Genomic DNA, 18,215 nt, shown 5'->3' with positions numbered 1-18,215 from the left:
AGATCCTATTATTCTCCATCCCCTGTCCTGATTTTTCAGACTTGCTATCAAATCACCTTAGCAAGGGGGAAGGCCACTGTCTGAGTTGCAGCCCCGCTGGGAACTGCCAGATCAGCAGCCCGCAATAACAATGAGGAGGAGTGGGGGAGTCTGGTCAGCACCGCCCCACATCCGCTCTGATTGGCCGCCTCGGCCACCGGCTGACTGGGGTGATGAGTCGAGAGTTTGGGTTTCCAGCTGCAGAGAGCGATGAGCTCAGCGCGGACTCGCCCCGCAAATGGGGTGGGGCATGGGCTGAGCGGCAGAGGGGGCCGGTTGGATAGGAGACATAACGGTCCCGGGCCGGGCTGTGTAGCTTTTCTGGGGGGGCTAGAGGGGAAGGGCGCGATGGGCTGCAACCGATCCCCAGCCCCGCCGCTCCCTCCCTCTTGCAGCCCCACTACCCCCGCCTCCTCTGGATCGGACCGCGCCACCCCAGCCGCTCCTCGGGATCATGCTTCTCTTGTCCCCATGCCGGTGCTTTGCCCGTCAGCAGGCGAGTCTCGGCCCCTCTCTCCCAGGTCTCCACTGCCAGTCAGCCTCGCCCCTTCTCCCCGCCCCGTCTCTTCCTGTTCCTCTGGGGCTCCCCAGTCCCGAACGTTCCATTAACCCTGGATTGGTGCTGGCGATCATGACGTCATAGAGCCCCCCTTTCCAGACAGCTTCTCATTTGTCCCTAGCACCATTGTTACGTCACAATCAGCCCACGATTTACTCAGGGGACCGTATTTCCCCCTCTTCTCCCCGCCTTCCTCCGCGCGGCGCCTGGCCCTTCCCTCCCCGCCTCGCTCTACAGCGTGACAGCGCCGGCCGGCAGCCGCTGCCTCCCTCCTCCGGCACCAGCTGCCGCCGCCCGAGGCTGCTCGCGGAGTGAGGAGAAGGTAAAGTCCTGCCGGGCAAACTTCCCCGGAGCTTCTGGGCCGGGTCCCTGCTGTCCCTGCAGGGGGAACGGCAACTTGTGCTGCCCGGTCCGCCGCGGCGCCCGTGGGGTGGTGGCGAGCTGGGCCCCCAGCCGCAGCAGCCTGTGGGCGCAGCGGCTGGTGGTTGGGCTGGAAGCCGCTGACAGAGTGTGCGGGCAGGGGCAAGCGGCGGCGGCGGCGGCGGCCGGGTGCTGGAGGGAGCCTGGTGCTGTTTCCAGGCAGCGTTCATGCAACCCTGCGGCTGCACGCAATAAATAAATGAAAATCAGAACATGAAAGGGCGTGCGGTGCATCCGCTCGCTGTTGCGGCGGGGGCGGTGCTGGGTCCAGGCCCGGCGAGCTGGAGCGTTCTGCCAGGAGCTGGCGCCTGTGCCTGGGGAAGAGGGCTGGGGAGTAGTTAGAGCTTTTTCGACGGCCGGGAGAGTCGCAACAAGTGGTGTCTCTAGTGTCCTGCTGCTGGTTGCGGTGATTTTCCACCCCGGTGCGCGTGGCCAGGAGCCGCTCCTGCACCGAGAGCTACTTCGGGCTCATCCCCAGCGCCCTGCTCCCGCTGGCTGAGAGGATCGCGACCATTTCCTAGTTCCGGGGGACAGCCGTGGTCTTGGGGCTGGGAGCTAGGAGTTCTGGCTTTTCAGCTGACTGGCTGCGTGGCCTCTAGTTAGCCACGGAGCCTCCTTGGGGCTTGGTTTAAATCACCGCTGTAGCACAGTGGTTACAGCCCGCACCTCATTCCCATCGGTGTGAGATTAATGAGCACTTGCAAAGCATGCTGAGATCCTCAAATAGAGGGAGCTGTGAAAGCTCAAAGTGGCGCATCATGCTGGTGGATAAACTGAACATCAGAGGGGAAATTTGCCAGATTGAGTATTAGTGGGGATTTGTTACTGATATATACAGTATATTGCCATATGAACGGAAAATGTGTTGGTTTGGTAATGTCTGAAGGTTCTTTCATTTTATGGAATGTAATTAAGTGAAATCAAATGGGGAGGGGGTTGGAAGGGAGCATATTTCACTTCAAGCTTTTTCTTGATTACAATCACTCATACAAGACTACTCATTACCATGACTACTGCATCCTCTTTAACTTCAACAGCAGCTGACTTCCTCCTTTCACTGGCTTGACACATAAGTAGAGAAAGAAGGAATATATAGAGAAGAATTATTCCCAGAAGCCAAGATGTTAATCATAAGGGAATTGTAATCATTTGTAAAATATCCCCAAAGGTGCCCCTGAAAGTTAGATAAACTGCTCCGGAAGGAGGGCTAAATCCTATTACGGTGTAAGAAGATTTCTGCGGCATTTCCCCTTCATATGATATAATACTAATCCATAATGTATTTGGATGGAAAGAAACACATTCCAGATTGAACATGTTCTGTGAATAAGAACAACATGCAGATTTTGATCTTAAGGAAGCACCACTGGGCATTAATATTAAATGAGGTAGGGTTTCAGTAGAGGTAACTGGATGTGAACAGTATTTTGGCAATCTAGATTTAGAGCTGGTGGAGAATGTTTTTATTAAATATTTTTCTGCCACAAAATTCCAATTATTCAAAACTGAAACTTTCTGTGGAAATAAATCCCTTTCTATGAGAATTTCATTGGGAAAGTTTCTTCAATCTAGAATGGAATTTTTGGTCAAAACAAGAGACACACCAGATAAGCTCAGTAGTTAGGGCACTCACGTGAGATGTGGGAGACTAGTCTCTGCTCTTTAGGCTGGACAGCAAATCAGGCAGAGCAGAGGCTTGAACTTGAGCCTCCCACATCCTAGGTGACTGTCCTCACCACTGGCTATTCTGTGTATGGGTATGTAAGAGAGAGCTTGGTTTTTCATGGAAAAAATTCAAACTCTTTATTTTGGTCTGTATTAGAATTAAAACAATTTCTGAAACCTGATATTTTTTTTTTTTTTTTTTTTTTATGCCAACAGGAAATCTCATTTTCTGGCCAGCCCTAAGCAACCAACACTTACATTCTTATTTGTTGTTCCATTTTTTAAGGGGAAACTTCTGAGGGGGGGGTAGCAAGCCATTTATATTCTCTATGGCTCTGCATAAGTGGGTGTGCAATCCTTTAAAAAATGTGAGAAGACTCAGTGTCTATCCTGGATATTTTTTATTAATCCTTGTGTTACTTAACTAATTTAGATTTTAATTAGGTGAGAGAGCAGACAGGATGGTCTCGATGACTGAAAGGCATTGGTGTAGAGGCATTTTTTAAAAACATAGACATAATGCCTAAGGTATTGTACGAGGTATTTCAGGGAAAGGAAAGGGTGTCAGCAAAACTACACATTAAAGCTTTGTGGAAGCCAACAAACATCTTCTCTACTTAAGTCCCTCCACTTCCTTCCCTAAAACGTAAGTCTTCAAAGCCCCTAATCTGACTCTGAAGTCCATGTTCATATTCTTGAGAGGTTCCATATTGTAGCCAGCATCCTTTCAACTGTAACTTTGTTGTTGTCAAAAGACACAAGACATATCCCCTCTAGAGGTGAGGATGTTGGCTACACAGTGCTCTCAGCCTAGGGAGCAAGAGACTAGCATAAAGGGCCTAACCAGTTGTGGGAGTGCATAATGCAACCATTATGCCTCCCCCATGTCCTAATTGACATCTGTTAGTGGGAGAAAGCATCAGATGCCTGTCTCTGATCAGCAAAGCATTGATGGCTGCTGGTAAAAGTGCAATGCAGGAGGTTCAACAGGGATATTATTGATTGGGGGGGGGGGAACTGATGCTACTGTAGATAGGGTGCTGGTCTACAAAGTAGGAAATCACTGAAAATGAATCTGTGCTACCTGAAGCACAGTTGTGCAGCTGAACCTAAAAGAAGGTAGTTGTAGTGATGTGAGGAAATGAGTACTTGTGTTACTTTCAACAAGGCTTTGTCTAGAGTAGTATTTTCCACAACTTCCCACCATCACATTATCTCTGGTGGCAGCAACTGTTGGAGTATTAGTGTATTCAGGCCATTGGCAACTGCTAACATTTTAATCATTTGGTTTACACTATTGCTTGTGGTGGACTTGGCCTGGTGGTGGTTTATGGCTTTAAAATTTAAATGTAGATTCAGGTAAATGCTGTACTGTATTGGTATTGAGTTGCTAGTGTAAACAGGAGGCAAGTATTCAGATTTTCAGAATGGGGGGAGGGGTGGGTAAAACATCTGAGCTTTGTCTATACTAGTACTTAAACCATTGTCCTGTCTCATTGGGTCTTATGTACACTTACTTCTTGGCTGCAAGATACCACTGGTGTAGCTTTGCCAATGGTGGTAGTGATGGAAGCTGTAATAGAGACAGGAATGAAGTGTTTACCACTGTCATCTAAATCTATTCAGCAACTATGCCTGGAGTTCTGTAACATGGATGCTAATTTTTCTAGGGTGGACTAGACAAACCTGGGGTAAGGAGAGATCAGCATCTTTTGATGGGGAATTGGGATAGTTGCCAAATGGGGACTGGTACCTGTCCTGTGTGATGGGAACTGCACCTGTGCTAATGGGATGCAGGCCGGCTGCAAACATCTGAGTTTCAGTATTATTCTGAAGACTTTTGATGCCATTAAATTACATGAGTTTGCCTAGAGAAAATAGCTTTTCACATTTGTTGCATGCCAGAGCCTGATAAAAGGACATTGTACTTATATTACCAAGTTTACATTTTAAGACTGTTTGTTTTTAAAGGTGAAGACTTCATTACTGGATAACAAGACTCACACATCAAATAAACTGAAACAGAAGCCAAAGTTTGCTTATATAACTGAATTCTTTGAAGGGTACATATTGCTTAACAAAACCACACTGGAAAAACTCCAGGGTGTCTCTAAGTGCCTGTTATGCTTAATGTCTTTATTGAAAATTAGTTAATACACTTGCACATTGACACGCAGAAGATTTGTAACTGCGAAAGAGGATAGTAGCAAAAGTAACTGACATGAGTTATCTTTTGTAAGATTAGGAAGAGACTGACAAAATGGACCGTTCTATTATATTGTGCATGCTGTTTTAAAACTGTTACATGTATGACACTTGTATATTGTATTGTATATGTCCCATCTACTGATGTATCAAGTATCTTGCCGGTTACATTGTTTCATTGTTATTACATTGGTGTGGAGAAGTGTAAACAAGGTCAGAGGAATTCTCATATCACATACCTGGTCCCTGTTAACACAGAGGTTAGAATCAAACATTCAGATAGGAATTTTCCCTTCTCTATCCACTTCTTTTCCTCTCTGACCTTCATTTTATGTCATCTAGATGAGGAATTAAATAGAGATGAAGTGATTGATTGAGTTGAAATATGCAATTATGTCAATTAAGAAATATCTAATTTGATAAGAATCCCAGACAATGGGGCTCCAGACCAGAATATCTTGAAGTGGATAATCCTTTTGCACCTCAGTACTTATGGTTGTTCGGAAATGGGTTGAAGACTAATGATTTTAAAACTCAGGAACAGCTTGTTTAAAGATTTAAACAAATCTGTTTCATGGGCTATTTCATGTGTTTGCTGAGGTTCCTAAAATAAGCATCTTTTTTTTTAAATCGGAGTTACAATGTTTAGGCTTGGGAAGTTTAAAGTAGCTGGGCTGTGTTCTAAACTGCCTATTGGGGAAAATGTTTTGTTGTAAATTATATGTAAATGTAAATTACCCAACACCTGTGCCCAAAGTCTACTTACCAGATTGAAATGCATCAGTGCCTTATGCCACTCTTCCCTCGCCCAATCTCCCGGTGGTCGGGTATCACAACATTCCTTGGTCTGTTGCTGGCTGAACTGTGAGTTCCCAGTTAATGTCCCCTTCCCTGCACAAACTATCTAACTCAACGTGTGTGTGTGTGTCGAAGGGATGAAAAATGAATACTATGATGCCTGTAAATAAATTAACTAATGCTATATCTGCCACACCCTCTCACCCACAAATGAAATTAATGCTGGGCAACCCTCTTGCACTATAAATACTTTTGTTGCCCCTAAATATAGACCTCTGTTGCGGTGATGGGGGTTGAGGTTTCCCTCCTCCTAGACTGGACCCCAGCCCATGCAGAAACAGGGGAAGGTGCGTTGAGGTCTGGAGAGGCCCTGGCCAGCCTGAAAAAGAGTGATGGCCCTCTGCTTGTCTCCCTGACAGAAGGCTCTTGTATGGGGTGACCACCTTATCAAGCGGAGTGCCCTGACATGGGCAGGGGGTGGGGAGGATTCTGAGGGATTCTGGTGAAGTGGTATACTGCCACTGTCCCAGCTGAGATCTCTGTTGGTGTGATGGAATCCCCTACGCTTACAGAGAATCTCTGCCATCCCAGAAGAGGTAGTGTTGGAGAGACCCCTTCATGCATGTAGAGCTTTAATGGGGCTCCTACTGTTTCCAGTTCCACATGGTGGTGGCTATTCCTCCACTAACCCCTGAGTCTCCTATAGCATTGGTGGTGGTACTGGCATTGTTTCTCTGCAGATGTACAAGGATGCTCCATGTTTAATTCCACACTGAGTTTGTAGATGGAACACTTTACTTAAGCTGCTTCATAAGGCTACTATGCTCCATCAGAGTTCCTCTTGATGATACCTACAAGAAATTGGCAAACTAGGCACCTATATACTTTGATGTCTCTCATGCTATGTGCATTAGTAGCATAGTGACCCTGAGTAACCAGGAAATCTTATTGATATTGCCTGTGTCCTTCTTCTCTCAACCCTTCTACACTGTGTATATTGCCTCCCTTCATTGTTGTGTCTGAAATTAGTTTGTGAGCTCTTTGGGGTAGTGCTCCTATTTTCCTTTCAGTATTGTGAAATGCTTAGTGTTCTGTGGAGAACAATGAAATACTAATGTAGGGGATTGTCATGAAATTGATCATACTCAGTAATTTTCATCCATAGATCTCAAAATGCTTCACATGGTGATTAAGCATCTGTGAGACACTGACAATATCCTGAACAAACTGTATGGAATTAAGATAAACATTATTGAATTAAGTTAACCTTATTGAATTAGGGTTAATACCTTTGGTGTACATTGTATTCAGATGCATTTGTGTATGTGTTGTTGAGTAATTGTATGACTTCCATGAGAAGGGTAAATAGGAGAACAGCAGGGGCGAGCGAGCAAGCAAATTCACTCATGTTGTGAAATCTCCAGAGAAGCCATCTCCATTGCATATACTAACTGTCTCTGGACAATCCAATTTTCAATGGACAAAGAAAGGGGTTTTTGGATAAATAGCCTGGCTTTAAACTGGCTCAGGGCCTCCTTCCTGATCAGGACCCCTTGTGCACAGAGGTCCCCAATCCTTTCCAAAGGATTGGAAGAACTTGGCCTACTGAGGTCCCATAAGACTCTGGTTGTTCTGAGTGCAATGGTGATGAACTTTTAACCACAAAGAATCCCCCTTGGGTGGGGGTTTGAAGGACTCCTCCTACCAGAATCCATGTTAGGGCTGAGGTTAACTCTATTAAACTTATTAGCAAGTGTGTAGTTTTTTATTGTTTTTTGGTGTTTTCTCTGTAATGCTTTTTACCTTAATAAAATAGGCTTGCATAGACAGAACTGTGTGGTATTTACAGCTGTAGCAATTATACCTGTTAAGCCTCTCTGAAGAAGGAAGCAAGCAGGTGCCTTTGGCAGCTGATCTGTGCTAGGAATAACACAGTGAAGGCAGGGAACTGTATAGTCTGGACATAACCAGTCAGAAGGGAGAGAGATGCCGGTCCCCAAAGTCAATGGTTGGGGAGCCAGTGGATGCCCTTGGTGGACCTTTGAGGGGAAACACAGGTACAGTTGCCCTGAACTGTGACCACATCATCTCCATTTTACATGATTATGATCATTGTACAATTGTAAAATACATAATTTGTAGCATTTGATAATTTCCCCTGTTTGCTTCAGGCTTCTCAACTAGCTTGTTGTTGAAAACCTACAAAATCCCTTTACCCTGCAGGTTCTTGCAAACTTTATCATGTAGAGTCCAGCATTTTAGCTCTGGAAATAATTGCCATAATAAAATAACAGTAGTCAATGCCTACATCTAAAGAATAACCAACTAGTTATGTTTTCAAAATTTAAAATTGTTTTTGTGCTCAAATCCTCTCGATGAGAGTACTTAACAATGGTTCAACTAAATGACTACTTCAGGAATGTGATTAGTGGAATGAGTTATCCAAGAAGAAGGGAAGGGAGTAGTCTAGATTGCCTTCTCTAAGGTTTGCTAGCATTGATCAGCGTAAATGAGATATTTCCCTGTTTTTAAATTCACCTAAGATTGTTGATAAAACTTTGTAGCAGCTGCCCATGTTTTGATTCTTACAGTGAAAATAAACACTTCCTTGACATCTATTTTAAAGATAAATTGAATAGGCCTTGTGACCTACAGTTTTACACAAGTAGAATCTCTCTGTTTTAATTAGTGAAATTAACTCTCCTAAATACATTCCCTTGGTTTCTCTGATTGTGTGAAAAATAGGAGTTCAAGAACAGACTAGTTCAAAGTAAATGAGTTCTGAAAACTTCTCCAGTGTACTTTGGTGTGTAGTAGAGAATTATTTGTATTTCCTTAAGATGGTTAACTTGTATTAAACACAAAGTTCCAAGACATTTAGAGAGGAAAAACAATAGTGTAACCATCTCCCTTACCAGTCCTCCAAGCTTAGCAGTTACAGTTATCTAGAATTGCTAACTCCATTAAAATTGAATCAGACTGTTTCTCTTGAGCTCAGTATTGCAAGTTAAAACAACAGTCAATCAGTCCAGACACTGCATCCACTACACTGCATCTCAGGATTGTGTATGCTTTTTACTAAAACAGAACTTTTACCTCAGTGACTATGCTTCATTAATGGTAGCTACTTCAATGGTGCATCACATTTCTAGTTGGTAGGAATACAAACATCTTGCATGGACTCTAGTTTCTCTGGATTTATTAATCTTTAGTTTAAATTACTGCACCAAACACCTGTCTAACAGATGGGGATATTTTTTATGTTGGTTTGGTTTGTCAGATTACAGTAAAGCTTGCAGTAAATGAAGCTGGCTTGTTGTTGCTTTTTTTATGTAATGTCAAACTATAGATCAAGAGTCTTAAATTTTTCCTCCCATCATCTAAAATCCAGCCACATCCTTGTACCCTTTGTGCCACTTCCTCAATGATTTAAATGAGGTGCTAATTCTATTGTTACCTCAAAGGATCTCTGCTCCCCCCTTCTGCTCACTACCTTGAGGAGAAAAGTAGCACTCTTGTTTTCTCTCTGTGGTTGGAAGAATAACTCCTCTTGCTGTACCCACAGGGTTAGAACTCCTGTTGTAGAATTAAAGTGATGGACTTCAGCTCAAATGATGCTCTGGCTGTTAAGGAATATATGGCATGGGGGACTTTTTGTTAGTGTCACAGTTCTTATGGATATTGCTGATGGTGGTGCTTTGAAAGGTTTAACACAAACAGGCATGTACTGAGATGAGGAAGTAAGCATTTAATTTCATACAATTTACAGTATTACTTGGATTTATGCCATTCACTTCAATAAACTATTGATTAGATAAGTGGCGTTCCTTTGCTTCCACTTTAAATGTTGTTACATTTCATATTCCTTTTTATTTTATATTGAAAGTGTTACAACTGAATCTTTAAGTAGCAGATGTTTACCATGAAAGTCTAATTGTGTATTTTTTTTCTTAAACCACAGGCCTATACCATTTATTCTTTCCTGACCACAAATACTGCTTGCTGGCACCAGCTCTGAATTGTTTGTCTCAGACTAGGGCAGCAGATCTGTCCATCAGTCCATACTTGTACAATGGCTTTTTAGTTTCTGCTAAGCTTTACATTTGTCATGTGAGGAGCACAGTTCATTGCATCCATTCTGATTATAGGAAAGGCAGTTCTGTTTGTTACAGTGATCAGAATTTCCTGTTCACATGAAAAATATCTATTTTCTGGACAGGAAACTAACTGACCAACAAGCCTAGCAGCTTTAGGTTGTGTCCACCATTTTCCTTCTTTGTCACTCTTTCATCACTTCTCTGCCTATAAAAATGTCTAGCCATACACTTATTTACATGATCTGCTCTAGTGGCTTTGACAGGGTCTTTCATGTTCATTTTTTTTAGTGATAATTCTGATTAATTTTCTCACTTTCCCTTCTGTAACCAAGTTTCATAATCCATTCATGACGACATAATTTGAATCAGCTACAACAAACAAGGCTGAGCTTTGCCCACACAGCTGCTCTTTTCACAACAGTCACATTTGTGCATCCATGCTCACCACACTGCCTACTGATGTGTCCATATGTTCTCAGAAAATCTGGGCAGCTCTCGTGTAGTCCCTCTACAGGGGAATGTGCATGGGAAATGCACACAGAGAGCAGCACCAGGAGTCTTGGAGCAATGCAGTCTGGCATGCCCTACCACACCGAGCTGGGAAGAAGTGTTAGTAGCCAAACTGGCTATACATGCATGTCTAGGAAGCTGTATCTATACTGTAGAAAACCAGGATGATCAGGTTATAGGAAGACAAGCACATTTCAGCCTAAATCAGTGAAAGGGTAAAACATTAACTGCTATCTTTACTTATGGAATATTAACTATACTGTGTGGGCAAAACCAATGTTTAGAGTCAACTGCATCCCTGAGGCTACACACCTTGTTAAGTTATTGTGAAAAGAGCATCGTCCTGACTTTTGAACCCTTCACCAACTACTTATATAATTCTGAAATCTTCAGACCTGCCTCCTGAGCCAGATAAGGCCCAAACCTTTTACTCTTTCCTTGTGACAAATTCCCGAAATCTATATCTTCATTGCCCTTTGTTTTGTCCTTTTCAAGGGCAGTAATAATCGTGTTCTGAAACAGAAACCAAAGCAAGAACATGGCACTCTATCTTAGGGCTGACAATGCCTTATAGAACAAACATAGTTTGTGTTTAATATTTCATCCTTCCACTGATTTCTCAGTTTCCCATTACTGAGTGGTTTCAGTGTAGAGGTGTGTGTGAAGAGGAACATTAGCATTTTTTTTTCAAGGATTTTTCTATAATTCTGCTTAAAATCAACTGTCTAATTAGCTTATATCTAGTGAATGGATTAGAGTAGACAATTAATTTATAAATAAAATCAGGGAGCAGTTGCAAGACCATAGTTAAAGTTGCACAGTATAATTTGTTTACTCTAACTCACTTGCTCATCTTCTGTTCCTTCCACTCGTCTCTTTCTTTCCAGCAACAGAGTAAGATTACTCAGGGTAGAGGAAAAGGATGCAAGACCACTTCCCTGTTTGAGAACTTGTTGTTGTTGTTGTTGTTGTTTGCTTTATGTATATATAAAATATCATTGGCTGTTGCCAAGACTGTAAGTGAATGGCCAGTAGAGGTGACTTATGAAGAGGTGTGGATTATGCTTCCCCCTCTGCCCTCCCCTTCAACTTTTCCTGGCTGTTCTTTCTTGCTTTTACATCTGCCTGTCCTGTCTGGTTGGTGTGTCTCTCTATCTTAAACATTTACTTTTAAAAGCCATTTTCCCACTTACAGAAAATTCTTTAGGAATTTGTCTTGCAAAAGCAGATAGTGCGAGGTTGGATTGTGTGATGAACTGCAGCAGGGGGTCCCCATCTTTGATCTGGGGACAAGAAAGGGGTCAGGAATGCTCCTTAAAGAAGTACAGATCTTTATCAAGCATCCTCAGCAAGGTTGCACCTAAAATCATTGGGGTGCCCCTTAAAATTTTTCTTCCTACAGTTAATTTAAACAAAACTATGGACAATTTTTTGTTTTTTCCCTCTCCTGTTTTCCCACCAAATTATCAATTTCTTAGTGAACTCCAGAAGGGTGGATTAGCCCTGATTGTCTACAATAACACTACTAATTTTATGTTTGTTTTATAAATAGCATATCTATGTGTAGAGAGTAGGTACCATGATGATAGGCACTCTAGACGAACCTTTAATCACTGGAATTTACTTTCTAATTTTATTCCTTCATGAGAGAGATGGTTTAGACCAAAACATTTTTAGCTTTCAAAAAGTGGTAAGCATTAGAATTGCAGTAACAGCAAAGTTTTAAGGGGAAAAAAATTCCAGTGCAGCGCTGTATGTGAAGACAAGCCCTATTTTTCCACTGCTACAATAGACACGAACAAAATTTGTATGGATACGTAAATCATTATCTTATACACAAAAATCATTTAAGTCTGAGCAGAGAGCTATGATGCTTGGTATTATGACAATACCTTAGACTCCCTATCAGATTTGCTCTTCTGTAGATTACTATTTTTATAGTTTGGCTCAAATCACTGCCATGGATGTAAATTTTCATTTTAAGTATAATGTATTATGAGACTCAAAGCTAACTCCTCTAAATACAACCCCTTTCCTCCAGGATCTTCACACTCTGGTTAATCTGAAAGAGGCAAGAAGCTATCTTCACTAACTCAAACTGAGTACAAGCAAGTAATGTGTTTTAATATGGCTAAATGTAAATATATACTTCCAGCTGCCAAGAATGCAGGCCATACTTATACAATGTGGGTCTCTACTCTGGGAAGCAGGGACTCTGAAAAAGATTTGAGGGTCCTGGTGGATAATCAGCTGAACCTGAGCCTCTAGTGTGATGCTGTGGCCAAAAAAGCCATGTGATCCTGGAATGCAGAAACAGGAATCTGATATAGGAGCAGTGAGGTTTTTTACCTCTATATTTGGCACTGGTCTGACTGCAGCTGGAATACTGTGTCCACTCAGTTCTGGTGCCCACAATTCAAGAAGAATGTTGGTAAATTGCAGAGGGCTCTGAGAAGAGCCACAAGAATGACTAAAGGGTTAGAAAACCTATCTTATAATGCTAGACTCAGAGTTCGTTCTGTGTAGATTAACAGAGAATGTTAAGGGGTGGCTTTATTGCAGTCTGTAAGTACCCAAGTGGGGAACAAATAGTTAATAATAGGCTCATCAATCTAGCAGATACAGGTGTAACACAATCCAATGACTAGAAGTTGAAGCTAGACTAATTCAGCCTGGAAGCAAGGTGTAAATTTTGAATGGTGAGAGTAATTAACCATTGGAATAATTTACCAAGGATTGTGGTGGATTCTCCTTCACTGAAGATTGGATGTCAGAATTACTTTGTGCAAGTTCTGTGGCCTGTGTAATAAAGGAGGTCAGACTAGATCATAAAGGTCCTTTCTGGCCTGGGAATCCATCAGTCTGTTTAGTCATTTGGCTGAATCCCTGTATTTAAATTTCTATTTCTTTCTATATACTTTAATTTTTATCAGTTGTGTTTTTCTTGGACTATGGTACACTGTGTTTTAGATTGTGCCAAAACATTGGAAGCTGGCTTTCGTTGAGAAGTCTTACAATATATTTGGCCTTTTCTCAGCTAACATTCTCCTGTTCCTTAACATTTATTCCTGTCTCGTCAAAAATCTGATTCCTGATTCAGATCCATCTTTCTTGTCTTCCTGCTTCAGGCAGAAGCAAAGAGAAATACCTTAACAAATCAGCAGTTTCCTTAGTCTTCTGAATACTCCACATTCAGCCTTTTTTTTCCTCTTTCAGTTCACCTTCTTAAATATAGTCCAAAATCAGAACTATTTATAAACTCTGCTTGACTTTGTGTTTGTTTTTGCAATTTTTTAACATTTTTTGCTCTCAGTTTTACAGTTCTCACCTGATCGTCCTTATTTTTAAAGGTATGTGTATAACATACATCAGTTACACACTATTAAACAGAAGCTAATGTAAGTAATTCTGCTTTCCGATTATACAGGCATCTGGCATTTTTGTCTAATTTGTCTAACTTCCTTTTTGCTATGGTGTCAGACCTGGTCTTTGCTTAAAACTTAGGTCAATATAGCTATAGGACTTGAGGACAGGGATGCTGGGGATGTGGCAGTACCCCTTGCCTTGAAGTAGTTTCCATCATGTACAGGGTTTACAGTTTTGTTCAATGACCTTCAGCACCCCCACTATAAAAATTGTTCCAACGCCCCTGCTCAGGGGTGTTTAAAAATCTGTATCCCTGAGAACCATAGCTATGTTGGCATTATGTCTGGTGTAGACACAACTAGGTCAATGGAAAAATGCTTCTATCATGCTTCAACCTAGCTACCATCACTCAGAGAGTTGGTGTTCTTACAGTGACAGGAAAAAAGCCTTACATCGCTGTAGGCCGTTTCTGTGTTCCAGAGCTATGACTGTGTAGCTATGGTGCCATACCTGTGATGCTGTAGTCCCTGCAGCATAGACATAAACTCATTATCTTTTAATGTCAGACTAGTGGGTGTGGAACCTTAGGGCAGGTCTAGACTATGGGGCTAAGTCGACCTAAGTTAAGCAACTCCAGCTACATGAATAATGTAGCTGGAGTCAACTTATCTTAGGCTGACTTATTGCAGTTTCTACACCATGCTGGGTTGATGGGAGAAACTCTCCGGTTGACTTACCTTATGCTTCTCGTTCCGGTGGAGTACCAGAGTTGACGGGAGAGCAATTGGTGGTTGATTTAGTGGGTCTTCACTAGACTGGCTAAATTGACCTCTGGTGGATCGTTTGCTCTGGGTCGATTCCCCAGGTAAGTAGAGACAAGCCCTAAGATCCGTGTAGCAGAGCTTCGGCAGAGGTGTTTTAGTCTGGTGTAACTTGTTCTGAAGCATGAAGACTGCTTTTCAGAACACAGAATAGCTATAACATGAGTTGAGGTCTGTCTTCTGCTTTTTAGATGGCTGATTAGTTTTTAGTTTCTTCCTTTTCGAAGCAGAATCTTCAAAGGGCAGTGTTTATCCCATAAATCATTGCATTTTTGGGTAGATGCATTCAAATAGTAAAACTTCGTCTATCCAAACTTTGAAACTTGGCTTTCAGTATAATTGGCTTCTTTATGCAAATATGACACTCTTTTACATTCCAAAACAAAAAGATAATTTCGTAGTGCTTTTTGAATATCTGGATTCTTTTGAAATTCTTGTCCGTTTTGTGATGGTGCATGATGAAGACAGGAATTATTCACTGTACCAAAGTATTTGTCCCCACATACTGGAAGGAAAGGTAAACTGGTGCATTTCAGCTGGCAGAAATTACATTTTGAGGAAACAAGAAAATTACCCTTTTGTAGTGCCAGAGGCTTCACCAGTGGCCCTCTGTGAATGCCCATCCGGTATCTGAAATCCTAACTTCTAGGGGTCACAGGAGGGCTGTAGCACATTTGCAAGTTCAGGGTTTCCCATAAAGCAGCATTTTTCCAAAGCATGGGGCATAAAAAGCTAGCTGAGGGAGCTTGGAAAATGTTAAAAGCGGATATCTTAATTTATACACCACTTGGCAAGGTTGCAGGGTGTGTGTATGACTCGTTTTTTGTTTTTTTTTTTGAAGGGGCTGTTCAGTTTTCAAAAGCTTGGCAAATGTTAAAATGTGGTGACTGTATACTTCATTTTGTACACCCACATTTTCACTGAAAGCCTCCCCCAACCATTTGATCCAAAAATCTATTACTAGCAAATGTAACTTTAAGCTTCTATTAAATTCATTCACCCCAGGAGTGAGATGGGGAGGGAGAGAAAAGGAAAACTTAGGTGGAGAATGTAACAGGCTGATAAGTCTTTGGGGAAACTCTAGGTAACTTTTTAAGCAGAGCAAGTTCCTCGGTGGTCTTTACTACAAATTGTACATTTAAAGTTTCGATATTATGATTGCACTAAGCATTTCCCCAAGTCATGTTGAGTTGAGTCAGTTTTTCCAACTAGTTGATTCATGCTGTCTCCTGTCTGCGGAGAAAAGTAACCTGTATGATTCCTGCAGAATACAGGAAGTTGCAGTGTTTGATGCATCCTGGAACAGAGGTATCTGATGAAACATCTGAAAAACACAGCCAATGTCTGCATAAGGAGATTTAACAGATGAAAATATTTCTGTAGTTACTCCACTGTTGGGTGGACAGCTTTCACTGGGATAATTGAATTCAGAATTTTGACATAGAAATTCCCATGTCAAATCTAAACTAAACAGACAAATAGTTTGTTTCCCACTTCTTGCAGAAGCCAGTATGTACTTTTGGTAAAGGTGAAGACCCCAATAACTCAACTACTGTAGCCAGTTTAACAGTGGTAAAGGGGGAAGACATGGGTGAGAATTCCTGGTCCCCACAGGTGATCGCTCTATACCTGGTAGTATGAGATCAGAGTATTTTATTATTGTGTGCATAGCAACAAATGTTGGTGATAGAAGTATTTAGCCCTCCTTAAAAATCCAACCATAATCCTGGACTCTGAACTTCTGTGGCAGTAAATTTCACAAGTTGACTGCGTGCTGCTCCAAGTAGTTTCTCTTTCTTGGTTCCAAACTTCAAGCAATCATTTACGTAATATGAGGACACTTGATGAAGAAAACAAAAAAGGAGGAAATAATCATTCATTTTGGCCTTTATAACTTTGAATGAATTCCACAGTCAAGTCCCTTCTAGCTTTTTTTAACCACTTCACTGGCTTAAACCATCTTAGTTTTTGATAGTGTGTGCCAGTCGTGGTATACCTATCATTGCCCTTCTGCAGATAGATACAGAAGAAATCAAACCTTTCTGGAAAAGAGATCATGACAGGGCACATTATTACAATAAGCAGATTTTTGACACTTTAAAAAACAGGTTTTTTTAACTTCCAGCTCTGGGGTTATATTTTGAGCAACATATAGCGATGACATAAAGACTGTTAATGGAGTCCTAATTCCATTTTCTTCTTCCCTTCCCTCTCCCACAGTTATTCCATCATGTTTTGTCTGGGGTTGGCTGAGGCATTTACTCTGCTTTTTTTGACAGCACAAAGGATATGTGAGAATACTTTCCTCCATTGTTCAAGGGTCGGTAGTGAACAGTGTCCATTGGCAGAATGTCAACATCTTAGAATGAAGCTTAGCAAGCAATGGTGCAGCCCTGATCATGTAGTATTAAATAGCTATTTTACAAGACCACAATGTTGGAATATTAAAGAAAAATTTTTAATTTAGGCTTTCAGTGTCCTCCTGTATCCCCAGCTACAAGTGGTCCCTCAAGCATTACTATCTGTGATGTTGTAACTTATTATATATCCCTTAGTGAACACACTATCAAGCTCCTCCCTGCTCTGTCACCCTCAACTTCCTTCCATGCCTCTTCCTATTTGTTTCCCTGCTTTTTATCGGATTACGGTATCTAGTCACCTTTTTAACTAATCTCTTTTTAACTAATCCTGTTTATTGGATAGCTATCCTCTGAGTACTCTTGCCAGACATGGTATTTCACTTGTCCAATAGCAGTGTAATGGCTCTTACTCTCTGACCAAACAGAATGTGCATACTTTACACTAATAAATCAAAGCCATGAGCAAGGCAACACCTGAAATCAAAGCTAGTTCCTGTAGGTTTTGTTTTGTACTTGAATGTCACTTGCTAAATTTTTTTTTTCACATTTCTGTTTCAGACTTGGCAAGATGCCATTCAAATGCTGCAACAGCAGTATTTGTGCAGTAATAGAAGGGTATACTGGAAATGTCCTTTTACAGCTGTTAGAAAGTACATTTCTGCTTTGATACTCACAGGGTTCAAACTTCTTCTGGCATTGTGTAGGAGTAACCTTTCCCCTCACCCCCCTTCTCCAATCTTAATTCTTACATCTGAAATCCAGTCATTAGGCAGTCAAAGATGTAGATTTCTTATGGACAAAGGGTAAGATTCTCCTCTTGTATGGCAATTTTCAGGTCTGCTGTTCTATGTAGACTTCCTGGTAGGCCCAGAACTTCCTTTGATGGTAGTGGGAGTTCTGTGCTTGTAGGGAGAGTACAACAGTGGATCTGGAAACTGCCATGCAGAACAGAGAGAATGCTATCCAGAGCATACCTGAATTCTCTCAATACTTTAAAGGTAAAGTCACCTGGCCACTCTCTTCTCAATAAGTGTTTTCCATGCATACCTGTGGACTTCAGCCATGGAACTGTGTACCTTGTGGGAAAGGGCTGCTTAGCCTGTGCATATTTTAGCAAGAATCCCAGTTGATGCGGACTCCAGGACACCCTTCCTTCTTCACTGTATGTCTTGTCAGAGGTTGAAAGTTGAGATGTTTTGCATGGAAGTTCACAAATCTGAGATTTAAATGGTCTACTGTATTTAAAAGAGAGAGAGAGAGAGAGAGAGATTAAACCTGTTTGCAAAACATATCAAGTTTTACACTCAGAAAAAAGCAGAGCTAGATAGGAATGATACACTGTGGCCTGGTATATGTTGGGTGTTGCGGGGGGGGG

The 18,215-nt window shown here is 41.8% G+C and overlaps 1 protein-coding gene across 1 annotated transcript in view; it reads left to right on the top strand.

The window, feature by feature from the left end:
• Window positions 1–303: 303 nt before the first annotated feature.
• The window catches only part of ELOVL5 (ELOVL fatty acid elongase 5), a 59,308-nt gene continuing 41,396 nt past the window's right edge, over window positions 304–18,215 (top strand). Inside the window, exon 1 of the mRNA XM_032763998.2 lies at window positions 304–920. The gene's annotated coding sequence lies outside the window, so the exon portion shown is untranslated. The remainder of the gene's footprint in view (window positions 921–18,215) is intronic.

Source organism: Chelonoidis abingdonii, chromosome 3 (genome assembly GCF_003597395.2).
Source record: "Chelonoidis abingdonii isolate Lonesome George chromosome 3, CheloAbing_2.0, whole genome shotgun sequence".
NCBI lineage: Eukaryota > Metazoa > Chordata > Testudines > Testudinidae > Chelonoidis > Chelonoidis abingdonii.
Note: the sequence above shows the minus strand (reverse complement) of the source record. Positions and strands in the feature narration are given on the sequence as shown.